The sequence below is a fragment of the Chiroxiphia lanceolata genome, chromosome 3 (genome assembly GCF_009829145.1).
Source record: "Chiroxiphia lanceolata isolate bChiLan1 chromosome 3, bChiLan1.pri, whole genome shotgun sequence".
NCBI classification, from domain to species: Eukaryota; Metazoa; Chordata; class Aves; order Passeriformes; family Pipridae; genus Chiroxiphia; species Chiroxiphia lanceolata.
The window spans coordinates 15,860,735-15,873,947 of NC_045639.1; the positions used below are offsets into that span (position 1 = coordinate 15,860,735).

A 13,213-nucleotide genomic window follows, 5' to 3' on the forward strand; every position below is an offset into this window, starting at 1 on the left:
ACTCCCTTGGCCTAATTCTATTTCAATACAATCTGAGGCTTATCCAGTGGGACAGAGGTAATGTGTTTTCATCCCACTGCTGCTCATTTCAGGTAAGTCAAATTACTCCCTTTTGGAGGCTGACTAATTTACCAATTTGTCCACAGAGGAAACACACTGAGGTCTGTAGCTGGTAAATGAAATGGACCAACCCTTGAAGCAAAGAAGAGCATGATATTCCACAAATTCTAGCAAGACGGGTCAGATAATGAAATCTTATTGTCTCATTACCTGGAACATCCATTAATAAAGCTTGTCTGTTAATACTTAAAACATGTGGGTCTGACAAAGAGTTTAATTTCATTGAGAGAGAAATTAAGGCCCAACAGTGTTGTAGTTTAAACCTATTTCTAAATGTGCATTAATTTTAGCCAGAGCAGCAACCTGGTTTTGAAAATGCTAAGGTTGAAGTTTCAGAGGAATGATCTTCCACATCACTAAGCGTGGCTCAGGTGATATGCAAGGTGTCTAAAAAATCCTATTGAGAGATTGAGCCAGAAATGAGTCTGGCTTGCCTTCACCTCAGTATCTAAGCTGTGGATCATCAGGTGCAAACCAGCCACTCTGAGCACCTGCACCAGTTCACCTCCTACGATGGATCTGGTGAATTGTCCTTATTTAGTTGTTCTTCTTCCTCTCTACTGAACTGAGGGTCAAGAGCTCAGATTTGAATGGCTCACTGTCAGATGCCATTTCAGAACAGGGGAACTGCACTTGTGTTCACAGATGGCCCCTTTGAAAAAGTCTGATTTGGCAATTCCTCTCAGGTCACACACAGGGCAATAATGGAAGGGCTAAAAATGAAGCCTGGACTCCTGTCAACCACTGTGTTTGCCTCCCATAAACACATTTCTCATAAGCAGTATTTTTGACATATTTGTCAAAAACAGTGTTCTTGACATTGGCACCACATTAATGACATATCTAAAACTAGAAAATATCTATACTGAAAGAAACATGAAGAAATACATAAGGTACAACCTGCTTAGATTCCAAGGTTTGTAAACAGAGAGAAGTGAAATGCAGTCACAGCTTTTTTTTTTTTTTACTAACTAGATTCCTTTAAGTAAAATAACAGTTGTTAATCCAGTTACTAACAGAATGGTTTGATGACTTTTTGTCAGTTATATATACACAATATATTTGTTGGGCAGTAAAATAAAATAAATAAATAATAATAAAAAAATCAAAACTCAGCCACATGTATCATCCTTCCCTGACTCTCCCTTCTGTTGCAAACAAAAGAGAATTAGAGCAGTAAATCTTGTGACTTTAATTGTAGCATCCCCATAAGAACAATGAAATCTCTGACATGAAAGGGAGCAGAGATTTCTACTGGTGGCAGAAATACACTAAGCATTGCAATAATTGCTGATGGTAACTTGCCAGGTGCAAGAAACATTTGCTCATCTTACTGCCTTGCAACAGGGAGTCAGATTTTAAAAATAACAAACAAAGGCAGCTCTCATTCCTTCTTTTCTTGCAGTGGTTCTAAATCAAGAGAGCTGCCAAAGGTAGTTCCTCTTATGCTCTGACTTAAGGTCAGGTTCGAAACATCTGTGAAATCCAGTGGTAGACTAGGGTAGCTGCTACAGCAAATTGAAGAGATAGTCATGAACCTCCTTTGTTTTGACTTTTCTATTTCTACTCTCTATTTACAGGGCTCACACTTTGCAACTGTAGCTTATTACTCATCACATGGCTGGTTCTACCTACTAATTTATATTACTAATTTTGCCATGGTGGGGTTATCCCTGCACACTGTCCCAGGATACTGGGAGGAACAGCCCCACACTGTGGGGGTGTGAAGCAGTGCCTAGGAATTCATTATGAAGGACGTGGCTCTTACACTCTGCTGGCCTCACCACCAGCACACAGTCTTGTCAGAAATGTCCTCTAGTGCATACTTCTGGGGAGATCACCTACTAGAGTTATGACAGATTATATTTTTAATATACAGATTTACTTTATTTTTAAAAAGGAGAGAATAAACAAAACTTTGTTCTTGTTTTTGAAAGCTCAACTATCTTATGGGTGACCTTCCTGTCTTTTGCAGTGTTCTCTTTTTGCTGTTACTGCTGTTCTTAAGCGTCAAGCAAAAAACTATCAGATCTGCCTTTAGCTCTTGTGTTATGGGAACGGTTTCCAAAGTTGCAATGGGGGGTACTTGCTATGAAACCACACAGACTTTCTTATACAGCAGAATTTGAAGATTCTGAGATTAAACTATGGCACCCACGAAGGAATAATTAATGTACCTAATGTGAAAAATTATACATTTTGAACACAAATCCCTGTGCTTCTCATTTCCCTCAAAAGCACAACCTCTCAGCCACTGCTTGCCACTGTTTCATGTAATGGCCTCCCACAGGATCAATATGACCACTTCCAGGATCAGATGAGACACTGCTACTTAGAAAGAGTTAAAATATCACGTGGAGATCGATTCCACATCCATGCTAAGGGATACAAGAACATTCTATTTCACACCAATGGACTTTCTGAGCAAAATCAGAAGCGACATGTTCACTTGTGTTTCCCTCCAGTGGGGATCCATGTGGCATGCTTCGAGACCATTTGTAGACCCATAAGGCTCTAAGGTTCCAGAGATAATTTCCTTGCATTATTTTCTCCTGTTGGCTTGCAGCTCTAATAAGACTCCTGGGATCCTCCCAGGTGAATAGCTAGAAGAAGCACTGTAGCTTCCACCAAACTCCTTCTGCTATTTATATACCAAGGGACATAAGCTGAGATGAAAGGTCCCCTTCATGGTACATGCTGCCAGTGTCACATGCTACTGCTCAGGACTCTGAAGGGTCTACTTACTTATCACAAAGATCTTTACCAGTGAGTCATTCCAGCAGTCTTTTGCTATAGGTTTTAAATTGGACTCTGGCTGCACAGTGCATTGCTGATATTAAAGAGATGCAGTTAAAATAATCACATTGTAACTAGATATTCAGCCAGAGATCCAGACACTTCACACTTCTGGGGTCTTGAGCTCATTCATCATCATCATGCAGAACCATGGGTTTGCAGAGGGAACAGCATTCAGTATTTTGCACCAAATACACTCATGTTTGCGCTATATGACAGAAACCCTACCAGCTGATACTGCTCTGTGGTGTTCCAGACACTGCTGGTCTAAATGCAAAATACTTTATTTTCCACATTCCCCCTAAACACTCACACTGTGTGAGAAACCTACCAATAACACTCAGCTTCTAATAATATTTTTTCCCTGCCTTTTTGATAGCTGCAGTCATAATGCAATGGTATTACTCATCCTCATATGTTGTGTCTGATAACATCTCTGGCAACTTGCTGTCACTTCAGGCAAATGCACATGAAAAAATATTTATGCTTTAAGCACAGCGAATTATTGCAGTTGACATAAAAGGAATATTCCAAGACAAATAAATATATCCGGCATGAAAAATTGTTGTTGATCCTTTGGATACTTGTTTACAACATTTTACCATTCATGTCACACAAAGGGAAGGATGGTTTATCAACTTAGTAGCAAGATGTTTTTGAGGTGATGAAGACAGCTTCAAGCTGTGCTGTTCAGGACTAATGAGGTAACATATTATTTGTAAACAAGAAAACTGATGCTAATGTACTATGCATGTACAGATACACTGTGAACAAAGCACCTGTCCAAAACAGTTTTCAAATTAAGGAGTACAAACTGGTAAATCTACAACTTCAAACCACATGAGCGATGGAGCCCATTCCCACAATATCTGGCCCAACATCCTTATCTGATATGGAGGCACAAAACACCTGAAACTCATGCCAGTGACTGCTAAGGAAAGCCTGAGATTATGGGGTTCAAAAGACAGAGCCATCCCTTGGCCCTAAGAACTGGGTAAACTTAGAATCCTATTGCATGCCCCTTTTAAATCGGGTCATCTGACAGCTACCTAATAGCTTTGAATGCACCCTGCTAACCGCTCATATCCTAAATCCTTCCCAGTCAGTCTCAGGGTAAAACCACGGACAGAGCCAGGTCAGGTTCAACTGCTCAATAACCTCATGATGCTCAGCAAGGTCAGTGCAACCCTATTGAACCCTCTGACCTTTCCAAGGCAGCAGTCTAGGAAAGACGGCTGCAGCCCAAAAAGGTAGCAGCTTGAGAAGTTACATTGGGAAATAGGGTTCACTGCAGAAAACAGCAACAAGCTCTTCTGGGACAAATACACGGAGGCAACTCCTCAACTTGCAGCTGAGGTCTAGGATTTCCAGCGTGTGATGTTCCTGGATACCTGATAGCACATAACCAAATAAGGTCCTAAAGATGTGATATCAAGCAGGCCAATGGGACATAAAAAATCAGTTACAAAATTGACATGCATTTGAATTTATGAAGAGGGAACTTCACATCATTTAAAAACAGTATTTAGTAACACACCCAAGCCAATAATACACACAGAGCAGACATCTGGGTACTTCACACAAAGTGTCCCCATGCCAGTTCAAGCAGATTTCTTCCCTAATAACTAAAGACCACAGTTTTGTTATTTTAACTTTCTTGAAAAGTCTTCTTTTGACACTGTCTCCCATAACATCCTCATAGATAGGCTCAGGAAATGTGGGTAAGATGAGTGGACAGTGAGGTGGATCAAGAACTGGCTGACTGGCAGAGCTCAGGATCAGTGGAGTAGAATCCAGTTGGAGGCCTGTCGTCAGTGGCATTCCTCAGGGATCAATACTGGGTCCAGTCTTATTCAACTTGTTTAGCAAGGACCTGGACAAAGGCATAGAATGTAACCTCAGAAAGGTTGTTGATGATATGAAATCAGCGGGAGTGGCTGATACACCTGAAGGCTGTGCTGCCATTCAGTGGGCCCTAGATAGGCTGGAGAGTTGGGTGGAGAGAAACCTAATGGGGTTCAACAAAGGCAAGTGTAGGGTCCTGCACCTGGGGAGGAATAGCCCCAAGTACCTGTACAGGTTGGGGGCTGACCTACTAGAGAGCAGCTCTGCTGGGTGTCTGGTGGATACCAAGTTGACTATGAGCCAGCAGGCTGCCCTTGCACCCAGGAGAGTCAATGGCATCCTGGGGTGCATCAGCAACAGTGTGACCAGCAGGCTGAGGGAGATGATCCTCCCCATCTACCTGGCCCTAATGAGGCCACATCTGGAGTGCTGTGTCCAGTTCTGCACCACTCAGTACAAAAAAGACAAGGAGCTACTGGAGAGGATCCAGTGGAGGGCCACAAAGATGACTGAGGTTCTGAAGCATCTCTGTTATAAGGAGAGACTGTGGGAGCTGAGCCTGTTTAGTTTGGAGAAGAGACGACTAAGAGGGGAACTCATTAATGCATATAAATATCTCAAAGGGGGTGGTTAAGAGGACGGTGCCAGACTTTTTTGTGGTGGTCCCCAGTGACAGGTGGAGGAGCAATGACCATAAACTAAAACACAAGAGGTTCCACCTCAACATGAGGAAGAACTGCTTTACGTTTAGGGTGGCAGAGCACTGGGACAGGCTGCCCAGGGAGGCTGTGGAGTCTCCCTCTCTGGAGACATTCAGAACCCACCTGGATGCATTCCCATGTCACCTGTTCCAGGTGACCCTGCCTTGGCAGGGGGGTTAGTCTGGATGATCTCCAGAGGCCCCTTCCAAGACTAAACAATTCTGTGGTTCTGTGAAAAGGAAGGCTCAAAACACAGCTAGGCTGACTTAATCTGATCACAGTTATAAAGCAGCAATTTAACAATCCTTTGCAAAACTGATAGATTGTTATTCTGAACATAAACTCCATCTTCCTACTAAAAGGATTTTACTACCTTTCACACACAAGTTCAATACTCTACCAGATTAAATTAGGGCTGTAAAAACTATTAACAGTCAACGTCTGCTGGGGACTGTACAGTAGAAAAAAATTATTTAAATCAAGTTTTATAGTCTTTAGAGATGCTGACTAGAGAGAACATTTCTACTAGTATCACAAAACATCCCACAGAGCTACCCTTTGGATTCTTCATTTTACACTTAACTTTCAAATTAACTATTCAAGTAAAACTCTCAAAGCAGGAGCTCAGTAGTTGGTAAAAGCCATGAAAAAACTGGGCACTACCTGAGTGACAACATTAAGAAAAGATACTGTAATACTTTTTCTAGGTTTATTTATATGGATTTTCTAATTGCCTCATCAAGGCTCCAAAATGTGCTGAATGTGAAGAATGTGAATAGTCTCCAGTGCTGAATGCAATGTGACTGCATAAGCACCAAAAGATTTGCAACATGCTAGACTTGCATCTGACTTAAAATTCATGAAGGTAACAGCCTTTGAATTATTACAAAATTTGGAGCTGAACAATTCTTAACAATCTAATTATGCTAATTGAATGATATCTCACCTCTTTGGAAGTCGATCAGAGTTCTTGCTATTAGCTTAAATAGAACCAAGATTTCACTTCTAATACCTAGCAGGAATGTGAGCATGTTTCTCTAGATGATGCAAGAGCAATTCAGAAGTGCTAATGAATTCATACTAACTCTTGTGGGCGGTGTAATACATTTTACAAATGGACAAGTTAAGGCAGACATTAAACAACTGCAAACAGCGTGTGGCCAAGATTTGTATCAGAGCAGAGATCTGCAAGTCAAAGCTCTTTAAAATTACCTCCTATTCAAGTATTTTTCATTTCCAAAGTATAAAGGGACAGGCCTATAATACATCAAAGCAAAATAAAGTAAAATGTTGTCCTCTTACTAAGTCATCAAACAAATTTGATTTGCCCTACATGATTTGTCTTAAATTCAAAGGCTTCACTCATACAAAACCTTGTCCCACAAACAACCAGTATTCACTGTGATCCTTGGGAACTGCAGCAGTGTTATAGAAATGTAAGTTAAATTTAGGAAAGACAGGAGTCCTTCGTTTTCTCACACTCCAGTTCCAGAAATTTTCTTTATTATTTTACCTATTCTCTTGGAGGCAACCTTGAAGCCCAACACACAGAGAGGAGTCTCCTAGCAGTGACCTTCACACAGCTCTTTCACAGATTTCCCCTGTCACTTCCCTAAAATCAGGTGTAGTCCGTGAGCTGAAGTCCAAATGAACACTATTATAACACTTTATTACTATTTATCAGTTTAAATTCCAACAATCCCTAGCATATCTCATCACAGTACTCTTTAGACAGACAACAATAAAAGATGATTTTCTCACAAAGCAGTGTAAGTCAAGGTTTTTCAAAAAGGAAAAGTCATATGGAAGAAAAAGGAAACAATTAAAAGCTCCAGGTATTGCCTTCTGTAACGGGAGCTAGAGCCAGATGCTGTTACAGCCCAATTCCTAAATGACTCAGCAGCGTTTGCTCCCAGCTAAAAAGCACTGAACTGAAAAAAGTAGATAGTTAATTAAAAACTTAGAATTCAATGCTGAAATTAAAATCTTTCCTAGAGAATGACAGAAGAGTCTTTAAATAATTCAGCCTTGCACAGCTGATTAACCAATATGCATCTTCTCTTTTGCTGCTGACAGAGGCGAATGGTAAGTTACTTCTGAGCTGTCTGTTCTGAGACTAGAAGATGGAAGAATTTTCTGTCACCATGAACAAGGCAGACCTAAAGGGAAAGCTAAGAGGAAGCTGGTTCTGACAGTAAAAATAGAGAGGCAGAATGCCTGTTCAGTAGCTCACAGTGTGTGCAGTAGTTGAGGGGAGGATGTGAAACGAAGCCTAATGCTGTGCCTCTAGTTGCTGTTTTGCCCTCGAGTGTGCTTATTCGGTTACACTTGGGAGGCTAGAAGCCTAAAAATTAAGAAGTTCAGCAATATTCTGACGCACAAGTACCTGAATAGAAACGCGCCTGGAACAGAATTGCAGCAACTCACAGTTCAGTAACGTCAGAGACCATGTTAAACAACTAGTAAGTACTGCAAGTTATTCCCCTGAAGAACCAGGAAAGCCACAAGAGAAGGTGCATAATTAAATCAATTTGGTGTAGCCCTCCTCCTTTTTCACTCCGAGCTAGGATTAAACTCATTACATTGAGGCTGCCACTATGTCAGCTTTAAGTGCACAAGGGTCATAACTCAGACCATCGGAGAATCACGAAATTGGTCTGCAGATAACATAAATAAGATAAATCTTGAGGAGATGGTGTATTTTAACGTCCCACACATTTTAATCTGTTTTGTCAGTCTCTCCTCTACACACATACATATACATCCATGCATCCAGTACCAGGAGACTATTAGTTGGCTAACTGTCCCCATATGTAGTGGGAAATGTGATGATCCTATCCATATCTTGTTGAATGCCTGATAGCATAAAGCACCAAATCCCTGCCCATTATCAGGCTCAGCCTTCCTTCTTCCATCTCTAGTCTCTATGCCACTTCCATCCCATATCTGCCTTTCCATAAATCGGGTATCAGTTCTGCATGCCAGTTTTGTTTGGTAGACCTCTTTCCACTTATCTTTTAGCTCTAGAGCTTCCTCATATTTTCTGTGCTTTCATAACTCATTGTCTCTGGGATAAAAAGGGAGGAGAGTGCCTTGGCACACCAGGTAGAGGATGGAAAGAAACGCAGATGGCAGAAACCTTGGGAGGACCCTCTGCTCTACTATGAAAACTGCACTGACTGCTGGTTCTCCTTCTGCTAATTAAAAAACCCACTTAATATTAATGTATAAGAAAATAGCAAGCTTCACCCACACACCAGTTGTTATATGAGCAGACAAGAAAGGGGACAATGACCCTTTCCCCTAGGTCTGACAGTGGGTTAGAGCTTCTATGAATGTTGATAGACGTGCTAAAAAGTGCCAAAGCAATCACTGAAAGAACAGGATTCCATGAGCTTACACATAGTGACTGTTCCTGGGCCTTCGAATCACTTATAAAATATGTTCTCCAACAATGCAGTTAAAGTTCACACTTAAGATAGCATTTTATAAATTCAAAACCATTGCAGAAACATTAAATGATTAAACCTCAGGATGCTAAAAATCTGTTTTTCAAACTGGAAAAGACAGTACAAATGTGAGGGGCTTGCCTCATTAATGCAGGAAAATCAGGTATCACAGAGAATTAGTAGTTTGAACTGCTCAAGTGCCAGCAATCTTATTTATGATGGCAACATTTATTTGAAAGAGCTGATTTCATCTGCTTCTTGTAGTTAGCTTTTTTATTAAAACTCCACCTAATCAGCCTTTACTGTGAAATAAAACAGATTCTCCCTTCTATTCTAGAGATAGTGGTACAGGTGAAGGAAGGACTACGGTTAGATGAAGGCTACATGTCCTGGGGAGATCAGATCTCAGTAGACTGAACTCCAGCTGTCTGGTTTTGGTTCTGGCCTCTCAAGGGCCCTACAGCACAAGGAAGCAAAAAAAAAAAGCCTGTCCACTGCTGTCACTGTTTTAAAATGGGATCACTGAACCACAGGAACTGGAAGGTCATTCCCAGGTCTCTGTTCAGTGTCCTGCTCTGAGCAGGACCATCACCAACACTAGATGAGGACAGCTGCAATTTTGTTCAGCTAAGTCTCAAAAGCCTCCAGGTTTGGAGATGCGACATCTTCTCTGAGTAACCTGTTCCAGCACTGCATCACATCCTGGTGGCACATTTTCCATGAAGTCCAACCTGGACCTCCCAGACAGCAAGATGTTACCACTGCTTCTTGTATTGTCTGCTTTGGCTGAGAAGTATTCGGCTCTGCTGCCTTTGCACCTCTCCATTGGGTGGTTGTGAGTCATCTTCAGCTCACCTCTCAGATACCTCTTTCCAGCCTAAGCAAGCCCAGCTCCCCCTACCTCTCCAAGGGAAATACATCCTGTGGGCCCCTGAACACACAGGCAGCCCCACTGGGCCCTGCCAATTTACCTACATCCCCCTTGACCTGGAAAGAGGAGCCAAGGCCGGACATAGAAACTCAGGTGTGGCTTCGCCACCACCACCACCACCAAGTGGTCTAGAACAAGTAACTTCTTTCAGTGCTGGCTGCCTTCCTCCTACCTTATTTTGCATGGCTGCCTACCCTATTTGTTGTGAGTTGGGTCCTCCATAATTTGCAGGTCCTCTTCAGCAGGACTGCTCAAGGCTACCAGTTCCCAAACTGGGAGGATGCTGCACCAGCAGATCCTGGTCCAAGAGCAGAGCTTGTCACTTCTGGTGGCTCCGCAAGGCTCCTTTTAGCCCAATCCTCAAGTTTACCAAGGTGCCCTTGGAGAAAAGTTTTGCCATTGGCTGCATCAGCCAAGTCCCCTCTCCTTTCAGTTCATCTGGATCATCTACAGATTTGACCAGTGCCTCATTGTCCAGGTCACGAATGATAACGCTGAGCACCATCAGCCCCAATTCTGGCTCCTGGGGTCAACTCTGCTCAGTGCTGGCTGTCACTGGGTGTGAAGCCACCAAATTTTATTGGCCTCTGAGCCCTCTGTCCAGTTTTCAGCCTGCCTAACAGGGACCTCCTCAGCTCCCACATGAGAATGCTGGGGATGATGATGCTTAAAGCCTTCGTAAAGTCAGGATGAAGTACACCCGTGGTTTCTTGTTCCCTCACACACTCGGTCATTTGACACTAAAGGACATGAGGCTGGTGAACAATGATTTGCCCTTGGAAAATCCATGCTAAGAGCTCCCAATTATTTTTTTGTCCTCTACCTGTTCGGGAATGGAGTCCAGGAGGACAGGCTTTATATTCTTTCTAAGGACTGATATGAGGGAGACCAGCCTGCTGTTCTCCAAGTCCTACATCTTGCCCTCCTTAGAAATGAACACACTACTAAATCTTTTCTGGTTGTCAAGGACTTCCTTCAATTGCAATGATTTCTCATTGATGTTAGATACAGCATCTGGTTGTACCCAGTTCCAGGGACTTTAAAGCATCCGGATTCTCTAAGTAGTCCCTAACTTTGTGCTCTCACAATCTTTGCTGCCCTTTCCTTGAACCCATGTTGTTATATGCCAAGGTCTGCAGGCTGCCTTGACCTGTAAATGCAAAGAAAGTCACTGAGTACTTCTACCTTCTCAGTATCATCTGTCAATAAAATTGCTTTAACATGTACCAAGGAAGGCTAATGGATCCTTTTAAACGCTCTTTTTTTTCCACGGAGCCTGGGAGGCTCATTGAAGGCCAGACCTCTTTACAGAGAATACCTTAGGAAGTCACTGCACCACAGTCCAAGAGAATGAGGAAAAAGATACCTGGTAGCTACAGATAGACAGACACTGACAATGGTACACAGAGAAACAAAGAGGAGCTTCAGTCATGTCAACAGTGACCACTAAATCACATCTATCTCAAAATATTTTTGCTACACTACCAAACTCTAATTTCTGTGTCTTCTCTCTTCTCTTGAGTTTGCTTTTCTTACTGTGATTGCACTGCGATTCACTTAGAAATTATATTTTTGCTCAGAAAGAGCCATTTTTTCCTTACTTATTTTACAAACTGCCTATCACACTTTTGGGCTCTGAATAGTGTGAACTAACTGAAATAATAAGGACATTGCTTTTTCCAGCAGTGAAAAAGCTGGAAAAAGACTCCACTCTTCATGCAAGCAAATACCTCTGGGGCTTCAGTGTGGGTTTCACATGAATACAAATTGTAGAAGTTCAAGCTTTCGATGAACATTATGGATGAAAGACTGTACAGATCTTTTGCTCTAAAAACAAAAAGTACAGCCACAGGGGATCTGCCCACTGAACAGGGCATGCCAATCTTCTCATATGTTGTAATCCTACCTTCAGCACACCTTTTAAATCAATTCTATTTCTCAAGAGATACATGTTTATCTTAAAAAATAACAAATTTGGACAGCACAAAGCCTAACTATAATGGAGAAATGTTACATGAATTCAATTAAACAGGACTAACCATTATATGTCATAGGAGTTTTCTTCTTCCAAGAATGTCTCTGAAATGTCACCACAGCCCTAACCAAGGATTTCTGCCCCAAAAATCAAACTGAGGAAGCCACATACATTATTGTCAGGGGAGCGATGGGTGGAGGTGTATCTGCAAGGATGTACAAGGCTCTTCTGACCAACTACATTCACTTTTCAGTCTTACTGAAACTATCTAATGAGAGAAAAAAAATCAAGTAGTCAGACTTATCATTCTGCTGGCATCCTGAACAAATTACCTTTAGCTCACTGACATTCCAATTTTCTAGAAACAGGCATAGTTATGCTAAAAGGGTTATGACTTGTGTATTTATCTTGGTTACAATTATTCCATCCTCTTTTCACTTCCCTAAGATATAGCATAAATGAGAAATCCCATTTTATTTGATTTTTTTTGTTAGCTATAGACTGAAAGAACTACTGTCTTAATAAAAGACTATCTCCCTACTCTAGTTTTAGCCTGGAGATAACAGAACAAGGGATGCATGGTAGGGTGAATTGGAAATGGATTGTGGCTCATAATATGGATTTTACACAGCCCAGAATGACACTCAAGAGTTTAGAAGCTGGCTCTGACAGAGTGATTCCAGTTGATGATTTCTGTGAGTCCCCATCACAAAGCCATTACCATTATCAGGACCATAGTGAGATATTTTGGTGGTAAGCTGGTGGAAATGAAACTTGTGTGGTTCCTGTACTGCAGACACACAGGGGATTTTGACCTCAGTACTGTCTCATTCTATCTGCACTTAGCCCTAAGTGTCTCCCAGTGCTTATCCCTATGGAGCAAAACCACAGTAAATGTTACTTCTGAGATGAACAGGTACATCAGATAGAATGTGTAAGAGGTGCAGAAGCGATTCAGGAGCCCAAAGAGATCTGGCATGTGAGTGGGGACAGCTTACCTTAACACCGTGCAGGGATAAGGGTTGGGCTCCAAGATCTTTCTGGATGTCCCTTCCAACTCATCATATTCTGTGATTCTCTAGCTATTCTTTCCCTCAGCTTTTCCCTCTGGTGACAGATGACTTCCTTGCTAGCAAAGCACTAGTGGAAACACCTAATTTCACAAACTGATGCATTATGGTAACTGGTGCAGTATTTTATGCAACATAGTACAGATGAAAGTTGAAAAATTTAAGGTACTTCTGGTAAACCACCCATGTTGTCTTTAAATTCACAAAGGTCACTGGTGTTCTACAGAATGACAAAGAAAGATGCTTAGGACTTAGTTTTAATAAGGCTGCTTCTAAAAGCCCATACTGTAAAACACTACATTATTAAGAGAGGAAAGATCTTGCCT

The 13,213-nt window shown here is 41.7% G+C and overlaps 1 protein-coding gene across 1 annotated transcript in view; it reads right to left on the reverse strand.

The window, feature by feature from the left end:
- Positions 1 to 13,213, reverse strand: part of ALK (ALK receptor tyrosine kinase) — a 310,706-nt gene that overhangs the window by 165,644 nt on the left and 131,849 nt on the right. The gene's annotated exons all lie outside the window — the stretch shown is intronic.